The sequence below is a fragment of the Acipenser ruthenus genome, chromosome 1 (genome assembly GCF_902713425.1).
Source record: "Acipenser ruthenus chromosome 1, fAciRut3.2 maternal haplotype, whole genome shotgun sequence".
Lineage (NCBI taxonomy): Eukaryota > Metazoa > Chordata > Actinopteri > Acipenseriformes > Acipenseridae > Acipenser > Acipenser ruthenus.
Window position 1 is genome coordinate 31,869,063 of NC_081189.1, and position 26,115 is coordinate 31,895,177.

Below are 26,115 nucleotides of genomic sequence, written 5' to 3' on the forward strand. Positions count from 1 at the left end.
CCACGGTTAGCAAGATAGTGTTTAGATTTTCTTTGGAGAATTATCATTGACCGTAATTGAATTCTACCAAAATCCTATTACGTGCTATAATAATTTCAACTTCCCCCATATAAAATGGGAAAACCCAAATGACTGCTTCCTAACGCAATTTGTCAAGGCACCGACTAGAGGGGAGGCATGTCTTTTCAAATAACGAAGACAGAATAACTAAAACAGAGGTCAGAGAGCCATTGGCAAACTCAGGCCACAACATGGTCTCATTTGAAGTGTTTTTTAAAACCCCAAAAGTAATGACTAAAGCTAAGGTTTACAATTTTAGAAAAGCAAACTATGAACGTATGAAACAGACTTACAGAAGTAGATTGGAGTAAAATAGAGCAAACATCCACAGAAAAAGGATGGCTGTTTTTTTAAAAATGTAGAGGTGCAAAACAATTACATCCCAAAAGTAGACAAATCTAAAACAAAATGGCCAAAATGGTTTAATAGATGAATTAAAAAAAATATTCAGCTAAAAAAGGCACTTTACAGAGCGTTTAAAAGGGACCAAAAACAAAGTACACAGAAAGAGTACTTGGAACTGCAAACGCAAGTAAAAAATGAAGTTAGAAAGGCCGAGAGAGATAGAAATCAATATTGCTAAGGGGGCTAAAACCAATTCCAAAATGTTTTTCCAATATTATAACAGCAAGAAAACATTCAAAGAGGAGGTTAAATGTCTAAGAGACACAAATGGCAAAATCATAGACAAAGAAAAAAAAATAGCAAATATATTAAATGATTACTTTTCACAGGTTTTTACAAAGGAGGACACGGACAACATGCCCCACATGTCGACCTGTTCCTATCCAGTTTTCAATAACTTTAGCATAACAGAGGCAGAAGTGTTAAAGGAACTAGGAGCCCTTAAAATAAACAAATCCCATGGGCCGGATGAGTTATTTACAAACCGCTAACCAAGATCATGCAACAGTCTCTTGACACGGGTTGTACCGACAGACTGGAAAATTGCAAACGTAATACCGATCCACAAAAAGGGAGACATAACCGAACCAGGTAACTACAGACCAATAAGCCTGACTTCTATTATATGTAAACTTATGGAAACTATAATAAGATCCAAAATGGAAAATTACCTATATGGTAACAGTATTCTGGGAGACAGTCAGCATGGTTTTAGGAAAGGGAGATCATGTCTAACTAACCTGCTTGATTTTTTTGAGGATGCATGTGACAGTCTGGCTCGCAGTGGTGTGGTGGATGACGTCACGGACCAGGAAGTAACTGACTCCAAAACAGTGGATGGGCGGGTGAAACTGAGTGCAAAAGCACTCAGCGTATTTAATAACAAACAAACAAAATATTTAAACAAAATACAAACAAAAGGGCACGAGGGCCAAACGAATAAATAAACAAACAAGTAAGTGCCGTGCTGGATTATCCAGCACGTATTAGCAATTGTTTTTTAAATATTATTCCTTCTCTCCGCTCCCCGTACTCTCTACTCCAACACCCCAACCTCAAGTGCAGAGAGCTGCAGGTTTATATACTCTGGCCGAGGGATTAACTAGTTGGTAATTATCTTATTATCCCCCGGCCAGAGTCTGCACGCGTTTGGTAAGGATGCATGACTGTCAGCTATTTAAGTAATCAGTAGCTGATCAGCCATGCATCCTCACGGGGTTTTTAAATAATAATAAAAGACGCGGCGCTTTTACCCGCGCCGCAAACAAAAATACAAATAATAATAAATAGGGGCGGGACACTCCGCCACACATGCCCCCCCTTGTGCGCAGCACACATGGCCCCAACGGCCACCTCCCCCCTCAGTCTTAAAGTCCCGGAAGAGGGGGAAGCAAGTTACTTCTGGGGGGTGGCCATGGTGGAATCTCTGGCACCCCCCCATTCTTCGTGGCCGGCAGTTCCCTCTTCCGGGGCTCCCGCCACACTCTATCCTGCCGCGAAAGTGCGGCTGGGGGAGCTGGTCTCCTGACCTCTCCCCCCTTCTTCATGGCCGGCAGTTCCCCTCCGTGGGGCTCCGACCACATGATCTCCAGCCGCGAAAGTGCGGCTGGGGGAGCTGGTCTCCTGACCTCCCCCCCTTTCTTCATTTCTGGCAGCTCCCTTTCCTGGAGCTCCGGCCATCGTGTAGCGACCCCAGGCGAAGCAGGATCCCTGGCGACCCCAGGTGAAGCCGGACCCTCGACGACCCCAGGCGAAGCAGGATCCCTGGCGACCCCAGGCAAAGCCGGACCCTCGACGACCCCAGGCGAAGCAGGATCCCTGGCGACCCCAGGCGACGGCAGCAGCAGCGGACCCTCGGAAGGCGACGGCAGCAGCAGCGGACCCTCGGAAGGCGACGGCAGCAGCAGCGGACCCTCGGAAGGCGACGGCAGCAGCAGCGGACCCTCGGAAGGCGACGGCAGCCGCAGCGGACCCTCGGAAGGCGACGGCAGCCGCAGCGGACCCTCGGGAGGCGAACTCGGGAGGGGAGCCCCTGGCCATGGAGGCGGCAGCGGGAGCTCCACTTCTCCCTCGTACCCTGTGTCCTGTGGAGAACAAAAGGCAGCCCCAGGCGATGCAGAACAGCCATCCCCAGGCAATGGCGATGGTGGGAGGGGAAAGCAGTCCTCCCACAGCGGCTGAGACGGAACCAGCAGGTATTTACCCTCTGCTGGTGGAGCTGGGAGTGGCAAGCAGTCCTCCCACGGCGGCTGAGGTGGAACCAGCAGGTATTCATCCTCTGCTGGTGGAGGTGGGAGGGGCAAGCAGTCCTCCCACGACGGTTGAGGCAGAACCAGCAGGCATTCACCCTCTGCTGGTGGAGGTGGGAGGGGCAAGCAGTCCTCCCACGACGGTGGAGGCGGAACCAGCAGGCATTCACCCTCTGCTGGTGGAGGTGGGAGGGGCAAGCAGTCCTCCCACGACGGTGGATGTGGAACCAGCAGGCATTCACCCTCTGCTGGTGGAGGTGGCGGAGGCAGAGGCAGCTCTTGCTGCTCTGCTCCTGGTGGTGGTGGAGACAGAGGCAGCTCCTGCTGCTCTGCTCCTGGTGGTGGTGGAGGCAGAGGCGATGGGGCGGATGCTGGCCACTCAGAGGGAGGCTGTGGCGGTGCTGGCTCCCTCTGCTGTGGCGGCTGGGCTGGCGTGTGCCGTGCTCCCTTCAGCAGCATAAATAGAGGCTGCTGGGGAACACCAGCATCCTGCCCTTCTCCCCCCCAGAAAAATTCAGGGGGTTGAGCCTGTAACTCCTCCCCTTCTGGCTCTTGGGACTGCAGCTTGGGTCCTAAGGCTGTGGAAGCGCAGACTTCCACCTCTTGGGCTATGGACGCACCGACTCCCCCCTCTTTGGGCTGTGGACGCACCGACTCCTCCCTCTTGGGCTGTGGACGCACCGACTCCTCCCTCTTGGGCTGTGGACGCACCGACTCCCCCCTCTTGGGCGTAGGACGTTCGGGCTCCTCCCACTCGGGCGTAGGACGTTCGGGCTCCTCCCACTCGGGCGTAGGACGTTCGGGCTCCTCCCACTCGGGCGTAGGACGTTCGGGCTCCTCCCACTCGGGCGTAGGACGTTCGGGCTCCTCCCACTCGGGCGTAGGACGTTCGGGCTCCTCCCCAGGCTGTGGAGGCGAAACCAGCAGGCATTCTCCCTCTGCTGGTGGAGACGGTAGCGATGGCTCCTCTCCCTCTGATGCTGGAGACGGTAGCGATGGCTCCTCTCCCTCTGATGCTGGAGATGGCAGCGATGGCTCCTCTCCCTCTGATGCTGGAGACGGTAGCGATGGCTCCTCTCCCTCTGATGCTGGAGACGGTAGCGATGGCTCCTCTCCCTCTGACGCTGGAGACGGCAGCGATGGCTCCTCTCCCTCTGGCGCTGGAGACGGCAGCGATGGCTCCTCTCCCTCTGGCGCTGGAGACGGCAGCGATGGCTCCTCTCCCTCTGGCGCTGGAGACGGCAGCGATGGCTCCTCTCCCTCTGGCGCTGGAGACGGCAGCGATGGCTCCTCTCCCTCTGGCGCTGGAGACGGCAGCGATGGCTCCTCTCCCTCTGCTGGTGGAGACGGTAGCGATGGCTCCTCTCCCTTTTGTGCTGGAGATGGCAGCAGCAGGGTCTCTCCCATATCCGCAGCCAGGTAGTTGAACACCATGGCTGCGATGTCTGGGAGGGAAGCTGGGTGGTGTTGCTGTTCCCAGGCCTCCCAGCGCTCCCCATCTCTTGCCCACAGGAGGTTGATCACTGCAGGGAGGGCTTCCTCATAATCCCTCCCCGGCTCCACCAGCCAGTCCCAGACTCCCTCAGAGGAGAGTGCATTCGTCCTCTTTGGAGGATGCAGGTCCTCCCTCACTGGACGCTCTGGCTCCTCTTTCTCCTGCCATGGAGGGGGTTGGTCGGGTGCTATGTGACCCACCTCCCCAACAGCGAAGCACCACTCCTCACCTTTCAAGCAGGTGGGGCAGACGTCCAGCATGGTTGAGCTACAGTGGGACCTGCGACCGGCCCCACGCTGCTGTAGCTGCTGCTTCCTCCGTCCGCTTCTTCCCATATTTTTTTTTTTTTTTTTTTTTTCCTCAAAAACACACAAAAACACTTTGGAGAAGAAAAAAAAACGAACAAAAAACGAGCTTTTCTTTCCTGGTCCGGCTATTGGAGGCGTTTGTTTTGTCCCACGCAGGACACCATATGTGACAGTCTGGCTCGCATTCAAAATCCTAAAAGGTATAGACCATGTTGACCCAGGGGGCTTTTTTGACCTGAAAAAACAAACAAGGACCAGGGATCACAAATGGAGATTAGATAAAGGGGTATTCAGAACAGAAAATAGGAGGCACTTTTTTTCACAGAGAATTGTGATGGTATGGAACCAACTCACCAGTAATGTTGTTGAAGCTGACAACCTGGGATCCTTCAAAAAGCTGCTTGATGAGATTCTGGGATCAATAAGCTACTAACAAAAAAAACGAGCAAGATGGGCTGAATGGCCTCCTCTCGTTTGTAAACTTTCTTATGTTCTAATTGCTAAGGGTCGTCTTTGCTGACATCTAGTGGTTTATATGGGGAGCAACAACTACCGAGCGCATATAATATTTCTTCCGGGTTATCTCTTCCCATTTACAACACGATTGAGTACGGGTAAGGTTCGTGTCTTTTTTTTCCCTAGCAAAATAAATTATTTTAACGTCGATAATGTGTTTACTCATTATTGAAACTGACTTTATTTCTGTATAATGACTATTTACGTTAATGTGTTAGTTTTATATGCGTGCACAGAGTTTTGAATGTTTATTTTTTGTGTATTGGATTTCTCCACGTGTTTGCTGATGGGCAGACTTCAGTGTGTTGCTGGTCTTTGGCCCAACTACAGCTACTAGAATGAAGGGAGGGGTGGGGGATGAAAAAAAAAGTTAGTATATTCATTATTTGACATTTTCTGTGTAGGCTATAAGGAGCGATACATGAAACTGGCTAAAGTCATTTGATTGCTACAGGTTCGTTGTTCTCGCATTTATTTGTGTTTATATTAAGTTGTTCTGTTAAATGTTTTATAAAACTGGCTTAAATATAAACATGTTAAATATAAATTGCATTATATAATATGCATTTTATTTTCAGAGAAAGTTGTATTTTATTTCAATAAGCTATCTAAATACAATTGTACTGTATTTTGTATCGGCCAGTTATTGTAGGATTGGGAAGGGCAGCAACCCGTTTGTCTTTTTTGCCTAGCGCTGCCTTCCAATAAACCGGCTATTCGTGAACCCGAAATCGGTGTTTTCGTCTGATGAATGGCTCGCTGGTCCAGAGTAGCAGAGGGAAACGAAAAAATACCACGCAGAGACTTGTATTTATCAGCTGGAGTGAGGTAGGTAAATGTATAAATCGATTGTACTGAAAACAATGGATATTTAATTAAAACTCAGATTTAAAAAATGAAAAGGTCACATTTCCTTAATCACTCCTGGCAAGTAATGATTTGCATGAGTTGATAGAATCTGAACCTGCATGGATGTGTTGATTTAGCTGCCTAATGCTATGACCATTAACACACTGTGGCATGCATTTAATTTGTATTAAGCCCCTTTTAACACTGGCATGCTCTACCTGGGTCAGGACCCGGTTTCATGGGGGTCAGCTATGCGATTTCACATTGCTTTCCATAAAGCAGGGTAGACCTGGGTGACAGGCACAAGTACACAATGACCATATCAGTGCCCCGGAAGCAAATTGTTAGGGAAGCTTCCATCCAAGCTTCTCTGGATTGAACTGTCGGCCCAAATGTTGATCAGAGCAAATGCTTCTTCATCTCTGCTGCAATATGGCTCATGGTGTGTGTCAATCAACAAAAATATGGCTAAACAGAAATGAAATGTTCCTTGCGGAAGTTAAACCTTCGTGCTGGTGTGGCTGTTTGTTATTTCGTCGGCTTATGAACGGCCATCATGCATTTTGTCTCTTTCAACCCGGGTCGACCCACATCCTGAGGTGGGTCACTGCAACCCGGATCAAGATAAGACCCAGGTATGTGGTTTCACACTACGCAGGATTGTGCCCAAGGGGCTTTAGTTGCTTTTAACCTGTCTTAAAAGTGCAGTTTTACAGTTAGCATCTACACTACAGAGCGTTTAATACCGTACACAAGACCGCCTCCAAGGCCCTGTCCACACTACATAACCGATCTCGAGAACCGTACTCAAACGTTTGAATTAATCCCGCTCTGTCCACACTGAAGAACCGTTTCATGATTAGTCGGGCTTAATACTTAAAAACGCTATTAAAATAGTTTGGTTACAGTTCCTAGTAGCGCAACGGACTGTGGGACTTAATATGACATTTATTCCACTATGCACTGTATTTTATGTTTACAACCTGGGAAATATGGAGCCCCTGCCCACGGAAGACAAAGCGTTTTTTAACATGACACCAGTTTATTTTAATTGTATAAAATAAACCTGAGGAGAGATTCCTGTTTTTATTGTAGTATTTAATACAAAACCTTGTTACCCATCTATTTGCTTACCAGGAACTAATTTTAAACATTTTATGAACAAAGCCATTCTTGTAGAGCTTGTTTGCTTATGGGTATCCAACAATATACATCCAACAATATACATCCAACAAACAGCCATGCCTACGGGAAGGTTTCACGTCCACCAGGAACATATCTGTTTTTGTTTAGCCATATTTTTGTTGCTAGAGATGCACCATGAGCCAGATTGCAGCAGTGATGAAGAAACATTTGCTCAAATCAACATTTGGGCAGACGGTTCAATCCAAAGAAGCTTGGATGGAAGTGTCAGTAACAAGCCTCTTTTGGGGCATTGATACGCATATTGTTTACCTGCGTCTGTCCCCCAGCAGTGTGAAATCGTGTACCCAACCCGCATGACACCAGGTCCTGTCTGGGTAGGTTCTGACCCAGCCGGGTAGATCATGCCAGTGTGAAAGGGGCTCAAGTAGGTATTCATCTACAGACCAGTTAATGAATAGGTACAGCTTCATAAGTGTGGGTACTTGCATGTCATAGTGCAACAGTTATCAACACATTAGATTGAAGTGTGTATTATAAGCAAATAATGGTTGCAATGATGACAATCTTAGGACACCTTTGGAATTAACCATGAAAACAACTCTTTTTGATCTGAGCAACTTTACAATGTTATAGATGTATGATTAAACCTGAGATTAATACAGAGGGGGAGACCTGAATAAGGAACCTCTGCAAACAAGACAACTGTTCATTTCACACAAATTATTTCTTTCCTCTTGACAGTGGGCGAGGATGCAAGGATGGTGGGCAAAGTGTGCAGAGTTCCTGCAGCTCCATATGCTGGACAAAAAGCTAAATTCAGGTACTTTTTAAAATGATATTTTAAGGAATTATGTCAAATGGATTAGCAATAAGTGGGATCTGGCATATCAAAATTAATTTTGCTCCACTGGGGTGACTTCCGGTTGCAGTGATGACTTTCTTAGGACACCTTTGGAATTTCCATGAAAACAATTAAGAATTCTGAGCAGCCATGGTTTGCATAATCTATTTTAGAATGGCTAACGCCTTTCTATTATTGTACTCCAATATAAGATATCAATTATGTTCTTATGTTATAATTGTATGATTGCTAATTTGAACCTTCTGTCTTTTTTAAAATTTGCATTTGTTTCGTTGTAGGATCTTGATATGGATTCTTCATTGATCTAGTATGGGTAAACAAAGCTGTGTTTTGGGACCCATGGAGATCCTCGCAGAGAAGGAGCAGATTGTTCCAAAAGTGGAGGTTGAGCAGAAGAAAAAGGTAATTGACTAGGGGAATCATTTTTGGGAGAACATTGGATTAAGTGTATGTGTTTTATTAAAGCCAAATCATGGTTGCAATGATGACAATCTTAGGACACCTTTGGAATTAACCATGAAAACAACTCTATTGATCTGAGCAACTTTACAATTTTATAGTTTAGCAGTGCACTAGTGTTACATATCTAATGTATGTATTTTGTTCTGGTTTAGACTAAGCAGTGGGATTGGACACAGGGATACTGGTGAGAGAAGTGTGCAGAGTTCCTGCTCCACCTGTTGGAGAAAGCAGAGAGCAACTTTGAGCTCAAGGTACTTTTCAAAACCTTTAATATAGTCTATACTACAGTTGTGTTATGATGAGAACTGTTCCTAAGACTTTATTGGAAAGTTTGAAGGGGTGCGTCGACAAGGAGACTCGGACCAGAAACGCTACAGTTAGGCTGTTGTGTGTGTATTTATTTACATTCATCACAAAACAACAAACACTGTACGTTCACCATCACTTCCTCCAAACTAACACCCGTGATCACCCTATTTATACCCAGGTTGATGGCTCCAGCCACATCTCCACGTGTTTTTGCAAGGAGGAATTTAACCCCCTCCCTGTCACCTAATACTCCCCCACTCCCACACACACGTGCACCGTGCACCGGCAGGGCTTTCACACTGCCAGAGAGCCTTCAAACTCAAGAGCACTCGGAGCAAAACAGAAGTACAATAATGTTACTTGTTTACCCTTAACCCGGCAGGACACTCAAGCTCATCCACAATGCCTCCAAGCATGTAGTTTTCAAATGCCAGTGACAGCAGCACTTGTGTGTGCTCAGTTAAGACTCCCAAGATAATCTTTACCATCTAATTCAGAATGTTATTCTATATCATGTATGTAGTACTATAATAGTTAAACCCACACACTTGGTTGGTTGGAAGTGGCGTTTCTTAAATAAGAAACATTTACCATACTGACACACCAGTTTATTTTAATTGTATAAAATTAACCTGAGAAGAGTCCTGTTTTTATTGTATTGTTTAATACAAAACCTTGTTACCCATCTATTTAATTCAGTAAGTTTGTAATTTTAAACCTTATGATCAAGCCATTCTTGTAGAGCTTGTTAGGTACAGCTTCATAAGTGTGGGTACTTGCATGTCATATTGCAACAGTGATCAACACATTAGATTGAAGTGCAAATAATGGTTGCAATGATGACCATCTTAGGACACCTTTGGAATTAACCATGAAAAAACTATTTTGATCTGAGCAACTACAGTTTTATAGATGTGGGATTAAACCTGAGATTAATACAGAGGGGGAGACCTGACTAAGGAACCTCCGCAAACCACACAACTGTTTATTTCACACAAATTATTTCTTTCCTCTAGACAGTGGGCTAGGACGCAGGGATGGTGGTCAAAGTGTGCAGAGCTCCTGCAGCTAAAAAAGCTCAATTCAGGTACTTTTTAAGATCCTATTTTAAGGAATTTGCTTGTCAAATGGATTAGCAATAATAAGTGTGATCTAACATATCAATTAATTTTGCTCCACTGGGGTGACTTGCGGTTGCAGTGATGACTTTCTTAGGACACCTTTGGAATTTCCATGAAAACAATTAAGAATTCTGAGCAGCCATGGTTTGCATAATCTACTTTAGAATGGCTAACACCTTAGGTGTAAATAAAACATTCTTGCACTCCAATACAAGATTTTAACTTTGTGTAGCTATTTTTATTTTATTTATTTGTTTAATACATTTGCATTTGTTTTGTTGTAGGATCTTGATATGGATTCTCCAGTGATCTAGTATGGGTCAACAAAGCTGTGTTTTGGTACCCATGGAGATCCTCGCAGAGAAGGAGCAGATTGTTCCAAAAGAAGTAGAGATTGCTCAGAAGAAAAGGTAATTACCTAGGGGAATCTTTTTTGAGTTAAAAGTATACGTGTTTTAGTAAAGCCAGATATTTGGTTGCTATGTTGAAGTCTTAGGACACCTTTGGAATACCCATGAAAATAAAATTGTGTTACTGAGCAATAATCAAACGACGAGAATTATTTCATGCTTTTAAACTAGGTTAAGTAACTGTTTTACTTTGCAGGTTTTATTATACTGATTGTATTGTCTTTTTCTCTTCAGGTTTCCAGGATGATTGGTGCAGGGGAATAACATACACAGTGCATAAAATAAAAACAAATCAAGTAACCAGTAGAAAACCTGCTGTTTTTGTTTCTTCTTCTTTTCCCTTCTGCTGTAGTAGATTTCTTTCACTCTGGAAATGCCTTCAAGGTGGAGTCTTACCACATACATCCACTAACTTCAAGTTGATCAATTCCAGGGTTCACTTAATATTTAGTACTTGGGTATATTCTTTGACTTCTGTCCAGTGTCCAGTAAAAATTGTAGTTTTACTGCCATATTGTTTTAACCTTTGCCATGTCATTGATAGACCACACATTTTCAGATGGTGTCTTTACAGTTGGTACACAGCTATTTTTCTGTAGGTTTGTCAAGTTCCATTACCAGTGGTGTCAGGTAAAAATAAGTTTCCCTATCAAATTGTTTTAAACACTGGCCGTATCTGTAATTCCCTTATGTTCCTGGTGGATGTTTGGTTTTAGTTTATAAATAAATAAATAAAAGTTGTGTTCAGCACATTTGAAAGGGCTGCATATATAATGTCATATTCCACTTTGATTTAATGTTTTGCTTCAAAGACTACATGACTAAAAATTACATGCATGGGTTTGTAAACATACTGTAGCTGTAGTTATCAATGGGATGGTAGCAGTGTTTTAGTAATACTAATTTGACAAATGTTTGTCTTAGTGTAGTATTTGCATGCTTACATTTGTTTTAGTGTAAGGGGCAACATATATACACACACAAATCCTCAAATGGGAATGCACATGCCCCTTAAATATTGATGGTTATTAAATATCCCTACTTTTTTCCTTCAGATTAAGTAATATGTTCCCAGAGGTGGAAATTATACACCAGTACAATAGTTTGAAAAATCCAGTCCTGATTTACAGTAAGAAGGTGATGAATGATTCAAGTGCATTTTAACCTTAAAAATCTTCTTGGCATTTTTCTAATTTAAAGCTTTAACTGTCTGTATTCAAAATAGTGTTTATAATCCATAAATCAAACAAACAGTATTGCTAAATTTAGAAATAGTAAAATAGTCAATGACAAATGTTTCACTTTGTCACTGAAGACATTAAGAAATATTTATAATCAAAGTGTTTGTTATTGGATTTATTAAGTTTCTTTTAGTATGATGACAACACGGCTAAAGCTTTAAACAAAGTTACGAAAGTGCAATATGAATTATCACATGGCCATTCCTCGATTTTACAACAGGCTGGCAAAATGAAGTGGTAAACTGGTATTTGTTCCAGTGTTTGCTGGTGTTTTCCGTAGTGGTATCTGATTATTTTCATTGAATATCCATATAAAAAAAATAAAAAATGGTGTCCAGGTAGGCAAATACAAACTGAAATAATGGTTGAGTCTAGTTCCCATAAGGGAAAAGGACCTGGGGGAGTGACAATGGTGTGGTTTTAACCAAGGGACTGCTGTACCAGCGGTGTATGTTCTTTTAAAGCTACCCACGCCAAAAGTAATCTCGATCACAAAACATAGGATTAGAAAATCCGGATCACTTTTATTCAGATTACAAGTTTTGAAATAACTGCCCCAGGGCCTTTAAACGACGAGCCGAGGACTTGAGTAATTTGAGAAACTATCCAATCACAGCAGTCCCTCGATTGAAACCACGCTGTCGTCACGTTACTCCTCTAGGTCCTTTCCTCTTATGGGAACTAGCCTCAATGAGAATGAGAAGGTAAATCAGTCAAGGTGATAAGTCTGAAGCAAAAAACAAACTAGGATATAATATGTAATAGACAAGAACAAGGAGGTCTAATCTAGACTTTAAAACTTCAAATACTATTTTTAAGGTAAATTGTATATATATATATATATATATATATATATATATATATATATATATATATATATATATATATATATATATAATATATATTACTACTGCCAAGGAGTTTGCTATAGTCTTTGATGCAATTCCTAGAGGCACTCCTTTTGTTCTAAGATTATATATATATATATATATATATATATATATATATATATATATATATATATATATATATACAATACAATACAATACAGGCGTTTTTGAAAGATGCTTAAAAACAAAAAAAGCTAAAAAAAAAAAAAGGGGGCGGGGGGATTATATCTTTAGTTTATTTGATTTAGCTTTTTTTGTTTTTAAGCATCTTGGTGGTGTTGATGTAATTCTCCACTTTTTTTTTTTAAATGAGGTAATAAGGTAAAGTTTCATTTTATGAATAATGTATTCTCCCCAAAATAATCAAAAGATTAGTCACATGTGTACGTTGCCTAAATATACATGAATCCAGAATGTAATTTCTATATACTAACTAAAATCCAAAGGCAATGCCAGGGGTACCATTGAACTAAAAAAAAGGGGGGGGGGGGGGGGGGGATTATATCTTTCGTTTATTTGATTTAATTCCCAATTAGTATTGTTACGTTTTGTTGAGCATAAGAAAAAAAAAGAAAACAGCTCCACGTGAAACAAACATAAATAAATAAATATATACAATTGTTTTAGAATTAGAAATGAAACAAGGTTATTTTGATAGTCCAGTTAATCAAGGTTTATATCACCACTAATCCAGGTAGGTCACTTGTGTATTGTTTTCTTTGTTTAATTGTAATAATAATTCAATTCCAAACTATATAATATACAAACTACAAATTAACAGTTGACTCAAGTCTTTCTAGCAGGTTCTTCCTGTTTCGATCCATACATTGAACCGGAAGAGAAGCAAATATATCTGCTGAGTTGACAGTACACTGCGTAGTGAATCTGCCCCATTTAAACGACCAAATAACGTCTTCAGCTACGGTAAGACACAACAACATGTATAATAAATACATGCTCAATTATAAAGATGTTATGTTTCTTGCGTAGCATATTTATTGTGCTTTGGCTAAATACCACGAGTTACGTAACTAAACGAGTAACGTGTATGTAACAAGTGATCGCCGATGATGATGTAACAAGTAATTTCTTTTTTTTTTCATCAAACTGGATAGACGGTAATAAACCAGTTTTAAAAATTGTAAATGTTTGTTAATTTCATGGTGTGCTAATCTTAGAGTGCGAGTTCCGTGGTCACCTATTGGTTTTAACAAATAACCATTCTGATACTAGCAGTATAGACTACAGTGTAGGTAAAATTATGTTTGTGAAGTACACATGAGCACTGGGACATGACAACATACTGTATGTTGAACTCAACCTGTACCTTTAAAAAAAAAAAAAATGTAATTTAGGGTACAGTAAATAAAGATATATATATGATTGTTGTTTTTGTTTTATCTTCATAGAAACTAGAATCCTAAAACTACGATTAATTAATATGTCCAACCCAACGCATACATGCATCTTTTGTTATTTGTTGCGTGATACACGTCAACATAATTTTCACACAGGAAAGGTGGTTCTCAAGCCAAGCAATAGATGTGAGGCTTACCGATGGCTGGCCAGCAGTTGAGTAACTAGTCAGAACCGGAATGCAAAATGCCCAAAACCATGACAGCAGCAGTGGAAATGTATGAATGAAAGCTGTATAGCAATTACTGTTACTAACATTGTACAGGCCATTGAGAAGGGCTGCTGGGGTTCGACTGCAGGATTACTGGATTGATGTGCTCCCACAAAATCAGTATAGTTGCAGATTTGAGAAACAGTTTGGACCCATTACATTTTAAACAAAATAATATACAAGCAACACGGAACTTTAGAACTCTTGCAGGAAAACATTGCTCACCAGAGATTATAAGAAATACTGCATGTGATAGTATGTAATAAATGAGAATTGAATGCCTACCCATGGTGTGGGATGGTTGGATATCTAGCATCCCAACCCTTGGGTGGGCATTAAATTCTCATTTCACACACTGTCCCATGTAGTATTTGCATGCTCTCTCTTTCTCTCTCGCACTACCCTATACATTATTTTCTTTTTCTCCTTGACTTTGTGCTTATTTTAGATCTTCACCCTGTCTTGCATTTTCTTTCAGAGCTGCCTGTCACAATCGTGTCAGTCCGTAAGTGTTTGAACAATGGTGTGCATTCCCTGCATCGTCATTCCAGTCCTGCTCTGGATTTACAAGAAATTCTTGGAGCCAATTATCTACCCATTCATTTCTCCTTTCATCAGCCGCATATGGCCCAACAAATCTGTACTGGAAACTGTGGCTGCAACAGAACATCCAAATGGACAAAGCAATGGAACAAGCAAGGTACTGTAGGCCACTCATGAACACAGAATTCTAAGTTTAGTTTTATTTATTTATAAAACTACATTTTGTGAATATTCCTATGCTAAAGTTCTGTAGGAGTCCTATAGCTAGAAATGGTTGCTTACACTTGTGCAGTAAATGATTAGGAGAATGACATGTTTTCTTTGGCTGCATTTCTTTTTTGACCTAATCCATGTAGTAAAACTAAAGTTGACATTTGGGCAAACTAAACAAAGTGGAAATCAGTGTACAATTAGATTAGCAGCTGTTAGCTGAGGTGGGATTGATTAATCTAGTAATTGTTATGCAGTGGTAAGTATATATCCATCCCTCAAAATTAACAGACAAGCATGTTTGTATTTCCCTTCTAAAATAAATTCTGTATTTTCTTCAGATGGATAGTCCAATCCAAAATGGCACTGCCTCAAAGGGACCCTCTGAAATTTCTGACAAAAAGACTGACTAATGTTACTTCAGAGAACTTTGAATTGAAGGTGGATTATACTCGCCTCTGATCATCACCCGGAATAATAAATAAAATAAATGTAATAACTTATTTCATTGAGTAGATTTCTGATATTTTGTATAAATGAACCTAATACCCGGTTTGTCTGCAGTATCTAAATGTTGTAAAGGTTTTGTTGATAGTTTCTGATTTTGAGATGTGGTTGTGATAAAAAAAAAAATATATATATATATTAAAGCGATATAAAACATTGTATCTTTATCACAAAATGAATTAATGTGGTCTTGTTGGATATTTACAGGATATGACAGTAAATATTTTTTTTCAAAATACACACATGGGGAAATTCAGAAAAGCAATTTACTCAAACGACATCGGCACTTTTTATTCTTTACCTTGTCTTACCTAAAAGCCCTTGGAATAAATTCATGAGTTGTTTATTTTAAGTATTGAAAATTCAAATTTCAGAAAAAATGATGGAATTGAAATTTTGGATTAAATGGCTTTATCAATTTCCCCCAGTGTTTCGTATCGCCTTAATAGTTCACAATGCTTAAAAATAATGTCAAATTTACATAAATGTGTATAACTCCACAAGCTGTGTCTATATTGTGACTTTATAAACCATTGCTTTCTGTGAAGTAGCATTGCTTTTTATTTTGCTGTATTTATATATGTTTGCTCAATAAGACCTGGGTCGATTGCAGCGTACCAGGGATTGACTAGAATGCGACTAGAAAATCCTGCAAATCTGTACTAACTTAATCCTGATTGCAGCGCACCAAACACATATTAGTAATTGGTTTAACTGATCGGAACAAGTGGAACAAGTTAGACCGATAATGAGGACTACAGCTATTGCCAAAAGGTTTACATCACCTAGAATTGTAGGATTGAGACATACGTAAAATCAAATAAAAACTATGTGAACTTAATGTAGAGCTTTTATTTAAATCATGTAATCAAAGAAACTACCAAATGTTATCACAAAAGTCTACCATAATAGTAGTACAGTATTTCATGTAACATATTTAAGTAACAATAAATTAATTTCATTTTCAATATGGATGATTGTAGTCCATGTCTTTTAGTGCACATTTCAAACTGGCAAATCATACTGGCATTTTAAACTGCCAACGTTGCATAAGCACAAAAGTTTAGTTGTTTATAGTTAAAGCATATTAACTGAAATTATAACGTGTTAAACTGAAAATGGTATCAAAGGTACATGCATAAAAAGTTTATTTTCAATATATATTCTTGTGTAATACTTCATTTTTTTCATGGATCTGACTGCCTGAATGTGACGGACATAAGAAATGCACTGAATAACGTTTTCAGATGTACTAGTTATTTCTCTACAAAACATTTTCAGCAGTAAATGCGTTGGACAAGCAAGCTTACTGAGTTAGTCTTATCCTTCAAAGTTCTAAAATAATCCACTTGAACAGAATCATCAGGAATCTGATTTGGTATGCTGAAATCAGGATCTTGTTTAGTCTGATTTAGCAGATGATCCACCTGTGATGATTAATTTATGGTATGCTGAAATCGGGATTAGCAGGTGTACCAAATGCAGTCCAATCAAGTGAACTAAACCTGCATAATCCACTAGTTAGACACATCACGTTCAGATACCCAGCATAATAGAACAGGGTCTCTAGTTTCAGTCAATTTTATCATTCCATATATGCAGTTTCTTGTATGTTTTAAGTTTTTTAATTAAATAATTGAGTTCTAAATAAAAACATATTTGTAGCTGACGTATAGCTAACTATATCATGGTGGTGCAGTATTTATTTATTGCAGTGTATTGTATTGGTTTTCCTAATTTAAGACAGTTTCTTCTGCACCTGATTTGAACCTGTATGTCTACACTGGTATCTGCACTGTCAGACTCTCCAGTATCAACCACCAGATTCCCAGTCAAATGATTCCAGATCTTGTCAGCACTTTGGAAGGGGTACAGACCCGTTCTAGCCGAATCAAGGAGAGAGGGTGTGAGGCCAAATCTTTATTAAGTGGCAACTGTCTTGTTTATATATATATATATATATATATATATATATATATATATATATATATAAAATTGAGCTAATTTCCATATTTCTGTGTGAATTTAATATAATTTCTATACTTATTTCTTTTGTCTTTGTGTCTTTTTGTACTGATAAAACCTGGACAAGTTGTATTTCTGCCGAAGTAGCCTCAAGGCTGTTAAGTGTGATGTAGCTTGATGGGTAAGCTGGTTCCCAATTCCCTCCCAAGGCTACACATTGCTGCACATAGTAGTCGGTCACACAGCAGCCAGTGAGTTCAGTGTTCCCTCTTTGCCGGGATCCTAGTCAAGAACAGACCACAATGCTACTGAAGAGAAAAAAAAAACATAGAGTAACAAATTAGATTTAAAAAAAAATACAGCCTGCTTTTTAACACCTGATGTTATTGATAAATAAAACTTAGAAAATTATAGTTTACATTTAGACAAACACATTGTAGTCACTGTGTTTTTGGATGCTTTATTATTGCTTCTTTTCAGAAGAAAAGCCTAATAGTTATACTGCACTAGTATGTTATCTTACTAATATCCAGTAGAGAGCAGTGTGGCATTACAAACTAAGTTAACTGTAAATCTTGTCAGGCTCAATTACTTTAAAGAGTGCAATTGAAATAATTAGGTTAACTCAGTGAAGTCTCCTATCTTAACAGAAAGGGGTCAGCCTATTTATATGCTGTATCATTGCTGATTACAACAGAATAAATATTGGGGCTGGATATGTGTAAAGCAGATCATATAAAGCACAAATGTAAATGGTGCTGTGTCTGTTATGAAAAAAGGCCAACAAAATGTAACCTTTTAAAATGAAATCATATAGCTGTACACTCTGTTCCAGTCAATTGCCTAACTCATTTGGGTATATTAATTGATAACTTTCAAATGCCGCAACACTCTTCAGCTGTCAACCGAATGCAGTTTGATCAGTACTTGGTATTTCTGCTTGGTCCAAGATTGTTGTCTGAAATCCATATGACATAACAATCAGAAATCTATTTTTTTCCCCAAAGGGCTTGAATTACATGGTGTTAATGAAATGGTGGGTATTGCATGATGTCACAATACCAATTCCTACAAATGATATGACAAGTGGAATATCACCGATTCACTTTCATTGGTAATCTAAATTATTGCTGGATGACAGGCCATGGCACAGTTTCAAAATGCAAACATCACAAGACCCATTCACAGCACAGCTGCTTGCTGAATGACAGATTCTAATGATCTTAGATTCAGATTAATATATCAGGCTTTTTTTTTTTTTTTTTTAAATCAAAAAAGCAAAGACCTGAAAAATGGTTTTGTAGACAAGTCCCCCACACTTGTATACAACTGAATACTGAACTATACCCAACTTGAGGAAATAGTGACAAGAAAGTGAATTCATGGCAAACCACACTGCATTCTTATAGGGTGCTATGTAGAAAATGGATCCCATTTGGAATACCACTGGACTATTTTTGCCTTTTTATAAAATAATTAAAAGAAAATGATCGTTTCAGGAATACCAAGGTATTTGGAGAGAATTAGATTTTTGGGGAAAATGGGCAGCCATTGTATCTGGAATATGATGGTGCTGTACAACTAATGCAGAATGACTGGGTGGGATGTTTGTTCTTCATTTTACCTATAAAAAAAACACTTCTGCAATGGGACAGTAACACATGTTGTTAGGGTAGTGTGGTAGGACACCTCAGATGAAATATTTCATCTCAGTAGATTATTATTGTATGTTGCAAAACTGAACATCTGCGGTACCAACTTCTGAGCCATGATGTATAATTTAAGGATTTTGTTCTGCCAAATAAAGATGAGCTCTGCTTTGGTGCCTTTGTTACTATCAGTCATGTGAAACCAGGTGAGTAACAAGCTGAAAAGTACCTCAAATTTTATTCAACAGAAAATACCTATTATCATATTATCTTGTCTTGCCGTGGGTGTTCTATCATTTCCTTGAATGTTGCTGTATTGTTTGATACATGAAATAATTATTTACCACAGTTACATCCAGACAAGTTATTAAAGTCTGAGTCACACAGAACATGACTCACTAATGGAGTGTTTGTGTAACTGTGAAATTGATCTTTTTTGAAGTTTTTTTGGCTCACTGATACGTGCGTGTGTTTTCTATAAAATACCGAAAGGAAACACAGTACAGCCTCAATGTCCAAGGAAGATGAAAAGGTAAAAAGATAACATGAGTATTTTTGGACTTTCACAGCTATTAGAAATAACAAAGGAACAGAAAAATAACCAAGTAATAGAACACGAAAAGGTAAATTAAAACCAGTAAATAGTGGCCTGTTGCATAAAACACTTTCCTCTAATCTTATCTGTGTTTTTTTTTTTTGTTTAAGGGTGTTGCAGAAATCAACTTCACTGAATGGATAACTTTGATTGTAATTTCAATGTGATACTAAGTAAGCAGCTTTTTTTATTGTACTGTTACCTTTTTATGAAGTTTACAGGAGTTCAGGAGCAGCTTTGTGCAGTTCTAGCTGCCTGACATTTGTAATGTAGGCTAGATCAGCCAAACTGTCTTTATAAAAGCAAGAGCCAGCGCCAATTAGTGAGCTGACACTTTAAATACAGTGGAACCAAAAATATTCAGGCAGTTGTTTTGTTGTAATAAAAGTTACAATAGCCAATGCTTATATCTGTAAAAATAAGTACATCACAATATGATATTAACTAAACCTGGTCTACACAATTATTATTATTATTATTATTATTATTATTATTATTATTACCTCAACAGTCATCAATAAGCTTTTTGTAAAACTCTGGATCACTGTTAACTTCTAAACATGCTTTTAAAAATATGCAAACATCAAATAATGCAAAACGTATGTGTTTCAGTACTGAACGCTGGGTGGAATTAACATCTAGGGCAACATTTTTGAAGTTTATAGAATCCTAAATAGTCGTGTGAGTCACAGGGCATTGCTACAAGTGATAGGTCTTTCTAACTTTTTTCCATGCCCTTCTGAAACAGCTGGACTGCAGTTGTCTCCCTAAAGATGGCAAGCAAGGGGTTAATTAAAAGAACTAAGATAAGAGCTGGCTCCTGCCTGCTGGAATTGTGTTTACATCATGTATATTTATATAACTGAATGAAATACAGCCAATGGAAACACAAACTTGTAATCTGCCTGCACACTGTTCACAGGGGTTTCCTGCTTGCTGTGCATTCTGAATACATACGAACATTTATTTTTTATTTTTAGCAGCATAACACAGAAATCACCCCCTTCCACCAATTTAAAACCCTGGGAAATGAAGATAAGGAATACCTCATCTAAGCTGTAAAGGAACCTATAGTGCATAACCTTGAAGTTTACAGTCAGTGGAGGTTAAGTGTGGTCACAACAGGCTTGTTTGTGGGGGGAAACCACTGCACTCTGAACTAAGTGTTCAGAGATTTGGCATAAATAATCCTGTTTTCCTTTCCCCTTGAAGACCAACAACTATGTAACCTGACTGCTCACAAATAAAAGGAGAATAACAAGCAGTATCTAGATTTTTAGATTAAAAAAATAATTACAAACACCTGGTATAACACTTTCAATACGTGCTGCAGGCCCATCATGTGCTGCCAGCATGGCACAGATTCAACATGGCATGCCTACTAAGTGTTTACAGCATTAGAAATCTGGGAATCATTCTATGGAATCTTAGTGGGCTATATTATGCATGTTAACATGTTCCTCATGAAACTTTAGTCTTTTCTACAGTCTTGAACAGTAGGCAACTGCCAGCTGAAATCCACTCTCAACTCACTATCAAAGTCAGATCTGTTTGACCTTTCGCAACAGAACTGATATACAAAAGGGAGATGCAGCTTTTATATATTACAGAACATCTGCACAGGTTTCAATTGCATAATAACAGACAACAATTCCTAACTCTTGCAAAACACTATTTTCTACTTCATATAGATAGAACATTTATTAATACCTGCTTAATTCTCTGCCCCGTGATGGACTGGCGTCCCGTCTGGGGTGTAGTCCTGCCTTGCGCCCTGTGTCTTCCGGGTTAGGCTCCGGCTCACCGCGACCCTCTATAGGATGAAGCAATTATTGATAATGGATGGATAGATGGATGCTTAATTCTCTCCTGGTAATGTCACCCTATGCATACTGAAATATCCCGGTCAGAATATAACAAGAATCGATGAGTTTCTGCAATAAAAATATATTTGGGGTTTCGCAGCGAAACAGGCAGATTCTGTTGTCTCAACGCTTCTTTTGCGTTCAGTGTTTATTTTTTCAGGGTAACAGTGAACTCAGTTAAGTTCCTTTAAGTAATCCCATGAAAAACTTTTACCTTGGGACACTTAACTTCACAGTACACAGTTATCATACTGTGTTAGTGTGCCTAAATATTAACACAAAACCTCTGCTGAACTCTCAATACATTCCTGCACTCTGCTTCTGAGCAAACACATTTTCAGCTGGAGAAAAAAAAAGTAAGAATCTCGTGTTTCGCCAGCTAGGAATTCAGGTTGTTTTGAGATCTGCAAGTTGCACCTACCTTTACTTTTAATTAAGCATTATTATTCTCAAAGAAAATATAATCTTGTAGGTCTCTTGAGTGTTAAGGCAACACGTGGCAGAACTTGACATTTTTCCAAATGGACTCGGAATAACTTAGTGACCCCTATTTGGATGCTATGCAACTTCATAACACTGCATTTATTTTTATACTAAAGTCTCCTTGAGCCTGTCTGCTAGGGGCTGACCTTTACATGCACCTGAAGAAGAATGTTGTCTGTGAAACTTTCCAAGGCTCTCAGAAACAAAACCAGTTTCTAAATGTTTGTGTTTAATATTGAAAAATATGTTTTTGGACTGACTGAAAACAGTAAATCCTTTATAAAAGTGATTGTTTTATAACACTGGTTACCATTTTACAGCAAAATCTTATCTGTCCAATTTATGTAGGTTATAAGGGGCCAAGAAAGTGGGCGATTCTGGCATTCATAATTAGGTGTACTGTATATTTATTTTCCTTGAGAGGTTCCATCACTCTGTTGATCTATATTACTATTACTATTACTATTACTATTTTTTTTTGTCATTTATAATACAATTTATTTAAATGATTACAATTGTTTCAACTTTTCTTTTACTACTTTCTATTGACCAAATGAGTATGACATAAAAAGCTTGGTGTAATGAATTTTGCATGCAATTATGTCCAAATATTAGGCATTACACCCAGCAGTGTTTACAAAAGCACATTAATTTACCTTTGCAGCATCATGTGCTGTCTGTATTACAGCAATATATTTTTCAGCATAATATTGATTATTTAGATATTTTTATTCAGTCATTATGGATCACAAATCAGATGAAAAATAACGTATATTCGGGAGTGTTTGCAAGGAGAAAGATCATTTCTTTTTTGCGCCTCATAGTTTTTCCAGATCATGCTCCCTCCTTCAGATTAATGTTAATGCACTACTTGAAATAAGTGCTTATTGTGGGAACAGGAGGTGCATGAGTGAGGCTTGTCAGACTCTTTTCCAAGCGAAGCTCCCTTGTAAAAGTTGAGAAATGTATTTCCAAATGGTTTATGGACCCACGATTGGTGAATAAAAGTAATCAAAATAATCCAAAATGTAGCCTGCAATATGGACAAAGAAGTCAACTCATTTGACGGTCCATTAAATCAATAAATAAGCCACTATTTTATGTATTTGTACAGAAATGCATTACCCAGACTCACATGCACTGTTACATACACTATTTAGATAGGCCACTGTTTAAATCAATTCAATAGACTTCAACATCTGTAACAGGTTAAGCTTCAGAATGTTCCATTGGTTCATTTTTGTCTGTTTTTGAGTTTTGATGGAGGGTGAATTACCTTTTAAAAGTACATGAAACACTAAAACTGAGTATTTTTCTTTGCCATGACTTGTACCCCTTGAATACGCGGTCACAAGCTCCAGTAACACTGAGAAAGGTTTGATGATTTGAAAGATCCAGATGGTACTTTGTCAGCCCTTCCATAGTAAGTTTAGTGATTGTCAAAGCCACACAAGGTGTTGTCTGGTTCTAAATTCCCCACAAATTGAAATGAATAAATAAGGAATTATTCAGTGAGTTTGTGATGGATGATATTCATTACTTCATACATTTTTACTACCAGATTGTTCTCAGCTGTTTTAGGCACAAGCATGATCTGATGCAAAAAAATGTTTCACTCAAGATATGGTTCAACAGTCATGAACTTTTGCTAATTAGTCACTCACAGTCTGTTATAAATCCACTTTTATTCCAATCAGCATTTTTTTTTTTACTTTTGAAAAAACAGAGTAGAGTTGGTAGAGTTGTGTTCACTAATTCTAAATTTTCTTCACACATTAAAAATCAAACTGCTTTAACTGTTAAAATGTTTGTTTATAAGCTGTCTGTTACTGTCAGACTAATACAACAATCTCTGTACCTTGTGTTTAGAATGTGCATAAAATGCTTATCTACTTTCCATTATACAAGCTTCCCATAGTAAAAGCATAGCAAAGTGTAATACAGCATAGTGAAAGTATGGTAAAACATCTTAAAAAAGAAAAAAAAAAAAAACATGGTAAACATATGATTAATGCATAGCACAAACATGGGAAAAGCATGCGAAAACTGCAAATCTACCATTTAAACAAGGACGCTTGCTCGCGTTCCAAAATCATCTTCTTACTTTCACATATTAGTCTGGTTACTTGCCGTTGTACTGAAACCTGTTTTCAACCACTATTCATCTATCCAATCCTATAAATCCCCTTTACAGTACAATTTTACTTATGTTTTTTGTTACGATGGTAAGAGTTTAAAAACATGTTATAAGGCACAGTGAAAGCCAGGTAATGTGTAATGCACAAGGCACAAATGAAAAGGGTGACAAAAATAAACATGGAAAAGCTGGTAAACTGAAAAACCACCAATCAGCTTTTATATGGAGCTCACCCACTAGGAACTGTATAGCAACCAATGGTGTTCCAAGCCCTAATGCTGACCATTACATTTATGTAGGCTTAAATGGACAGCTTGTTTCTAATAAAATGACCACACCCTCACTACTTACTCACTAACTGTATTCTGAGTTTTTGTATCGTAATGACCTCCTTTTTGTTAAGACCAAAAACTGGTGTCAACACTTTTATTCCTAGTTAAGTACACAATTCCTGAAAAATCAGTCATCAAAGAAACACTTGAAATCTGTCAATTGTGCAACCGTACCACTGACGTCACAGCTTGATAACGTGTCATACACAGGAAATAGACGTAAAAAACTACAAATCCCAGAGAACACTGTTTTCTTGTCCGGGATGCATCCTGTTGACCCTATAACCCCTTGCAGACGTAGGAAACTGTGGCGACGTGGAAATATGGAGGCATAAAGAGAAACAAGAGACCGCAAAAACATAGTCTTTAAATAATAACAACAATAATCAGTAAATTAGAAATACTGGAGAAGTGACAGTTCTTACACTGACAGCCCACGTATCAATTAAGGAAATAATTTTTGGAGGAAGTGAGAGTCGCTTTCGAAAGGTAAGTTTGAGTGGTGTAAATATACAGGTAGCTGTTATTTACGAGGGATATATTTTGTAATTCAAGTTCATACCCACAGAGCAATTAAAGGATCAAAATGATAATTCCTTTGGCAGTACATGACTACATCACAGAATACATCTCTTCATTTATCATACTCATACCCTGCTTAGCTAGGTGGTTCTCAAGTGATGCTTATTTATTTAATATTTTTATTACAGGTGTTAGTTACACCAGAGATGGCGAACATATAAATACATTAATTCATAACTTAATAAAAGAGACAGGGGAGTAAAAGACCTGACCCACTATGTTCAAAATTAACTTGTAACATATCGTTCTTCACTGCTGTTTGGTTATTCAGATGGACAAACTCTAAAATTATTTTAAAAATATTTTTCAAAGCAATACATAGTCACGCGTGGCCGTATTATTATTATTATTATTATTATTATTATTATTATTATTATAATAATACAGATAATTCTATACTTGAGCTCGTTTTCTAATAAGGCTAATAAAACGTCTGTCGGTGATTTGTAAAACACGCCAAGATTCCTTGAGAAGGTTGGGTACTAAAGTCTTGTAAAATACAGTACAAGTGGGCCATTTAATAAGTCATCAATGTCAGACTAATACTTCCAATGGCAAGTCCAAGATTTTTGGGGGTGAGGAACAATACACAGACACAGATTTTATCATTATAAATTCTTGGTTTTGCCAATAGTATGATCTTGATGACTTTTCTTCCCCTGAAATGTGATAGTGTTCTTGTGGCAGTTCTGTGTTATTATCACAAGGTATTTTGCAAGTAATGTGTGTGTGGAGAGAGAGAGAGAGAAGAAAATTCTTCATTAATACATTAGTTGATTTATCGTGACATTTATTGTTGCTTTTGGTTCACTTTGTTTTGAAGCACATTTTAGATGTTATAGTAACCAGAAGAAACAGTTGGCAAAAAAGTATTTGGTCAGGTAAGCAGTTGTCAGGAAACAATGTATTTGTTAGCCAGGTACAGAACTTCAGTTTACATGGTAAACTTGCAGTAATACAACGTAGAAACAGGAGCATACATGCCTTTATCTCACACTCTGGGAAGAAAGTGCCCAAACTGCGAAAATTGCAGTCTTGAGGGAGTTGATTTATGTGTAACACTTAACTGTAAAACATGCAATACTAAAATAAACTTTTTAGTAAAATAATTTGACAAACATCGTCAATGGGGAATGTAACAAGCAGGAATTAATTAACCCTGTGGAATGTATCTATCTATCTTCAGACTCTATATATTAGATATTTTCTGGGTTAAAAGTTTAAAGAGGAAGTAGCTTTAATTTAATATTATGTAATCTTCCCCATGTCTTTGCTTGATGTTTTCAATTGTGGTTCT

The 26,115-nt window shown here is 38.9% G+C and overlaps 1 protein-coding gene, 1 long non-coding RNA gene and 6 other non-coding genes across 17 annotated transcripts in view; all 8 read left to right on the forward strand.

Annotated features, from left to right (window-relative positions):
* Positions 1-5,009: 5,009 nt before the first annotated feature.
* Positions 5,010-12,237, forward strand: LOC117409306 (uncharacterized). 6 transcript variants are annotated; one of them, XR_009328669.1, is made up of 9 exons: positions 5,122-5,136; positions 5,438-5,487; positions 5,677-5,861; positions 7,770-7,848; positions 8,169-8,292; positions 8,505-8,603; positions 9,678-9,748; positions 10,067-10,192; positions 10,427-12,236. It is a non-coding gene; the product is annotated as an uncharacterized LOC117409306 (long non-coding RNA). The 6 variants fall into 6 exon arrangements; XR_009328668.1 differs by lacking the exon at positions 5,438-5,487 and having other exon boundaries at positions 5,010-5,131; XR_009328666.1 differs by lacking the exon at positions 5,438-5,487 and having other exon boundaries at positions 5,019-5,136.
* On the forward strand, positions 7,577-7,646 carry LOC117973614 (small nucleolar RNA SNORD58). Its single transcript, XR_004664080.1, has one exon. It is a non-coding gene; the product is annotated as a small nucleolar RNA SNORD58 (small nucleolar RNA).
* Positions 7,952-8,018, forward strand: LOC117973608 (small nucleolar RNA SNORD58). The gene has a single exon (XR_004664076.1). It is a non-coding gene; the product is annotated as a small nucleolar RNA SNORD58 (small nucleolar RNA).
* Positions 8,367-8,435, forward strand: LOC117973611 (small nucleolar RNA SNORD58). Its single transcript, XR_004664078.2, has one exon. It is a non-coding gene; the product is annotated as a small nucleolar RNA SNORD58 (small nucleolar RNA).
* On the forward strand, positions 9,493-9,560 carry LOC117973612 (small nucleolar RNA SNORD58). Its single transcript, XR_004664079.2, has one exon. It is a non-coding gene; the product is annotated as a small nucleolar RNA SNORD58 (small nucleolar RNA).
* On the forward strand, positions 9,856-9,922 carry LOC117973607 (small nucleolar RNA SNORD58). The gene has a single exon (XR_009306760.1). It is a non-coding gene; the product is annotated as a small nucleolar RNA SNORD58 (small nucleolar RNA).
* On the forward strand, positions 10,259-10,325 carry LOC117409691 (small nucleolar RNA SNORD58). Its single transcript, XR_004545540.2, has one exon. It is a non-coding gene; the product is annotated as a small nucleolar RNA SNORD58 (small nucleolar RNA).
* Positions 12,238-24,490: 12,253 nt separating the features above from the next.
* LOC117962753 (dymeclin-like) overlaps positions 24,491-26,115 on the forward strand; it is a 164,799-nt gene continuing 163,174 nt past the window's right edge. For all 5 annotated transcript variants that reach the window (XM_059023737.1, XM_059023756.1, XM_059023749.1 and 2 more), the window contains exon 1: positions 24,491-24,725. The gene's annotated coding sequence lies outside the window, so the exon portion shown is untranslated. The remainder of the gene's footprint in view (positions 24,726-26,115) is intronic.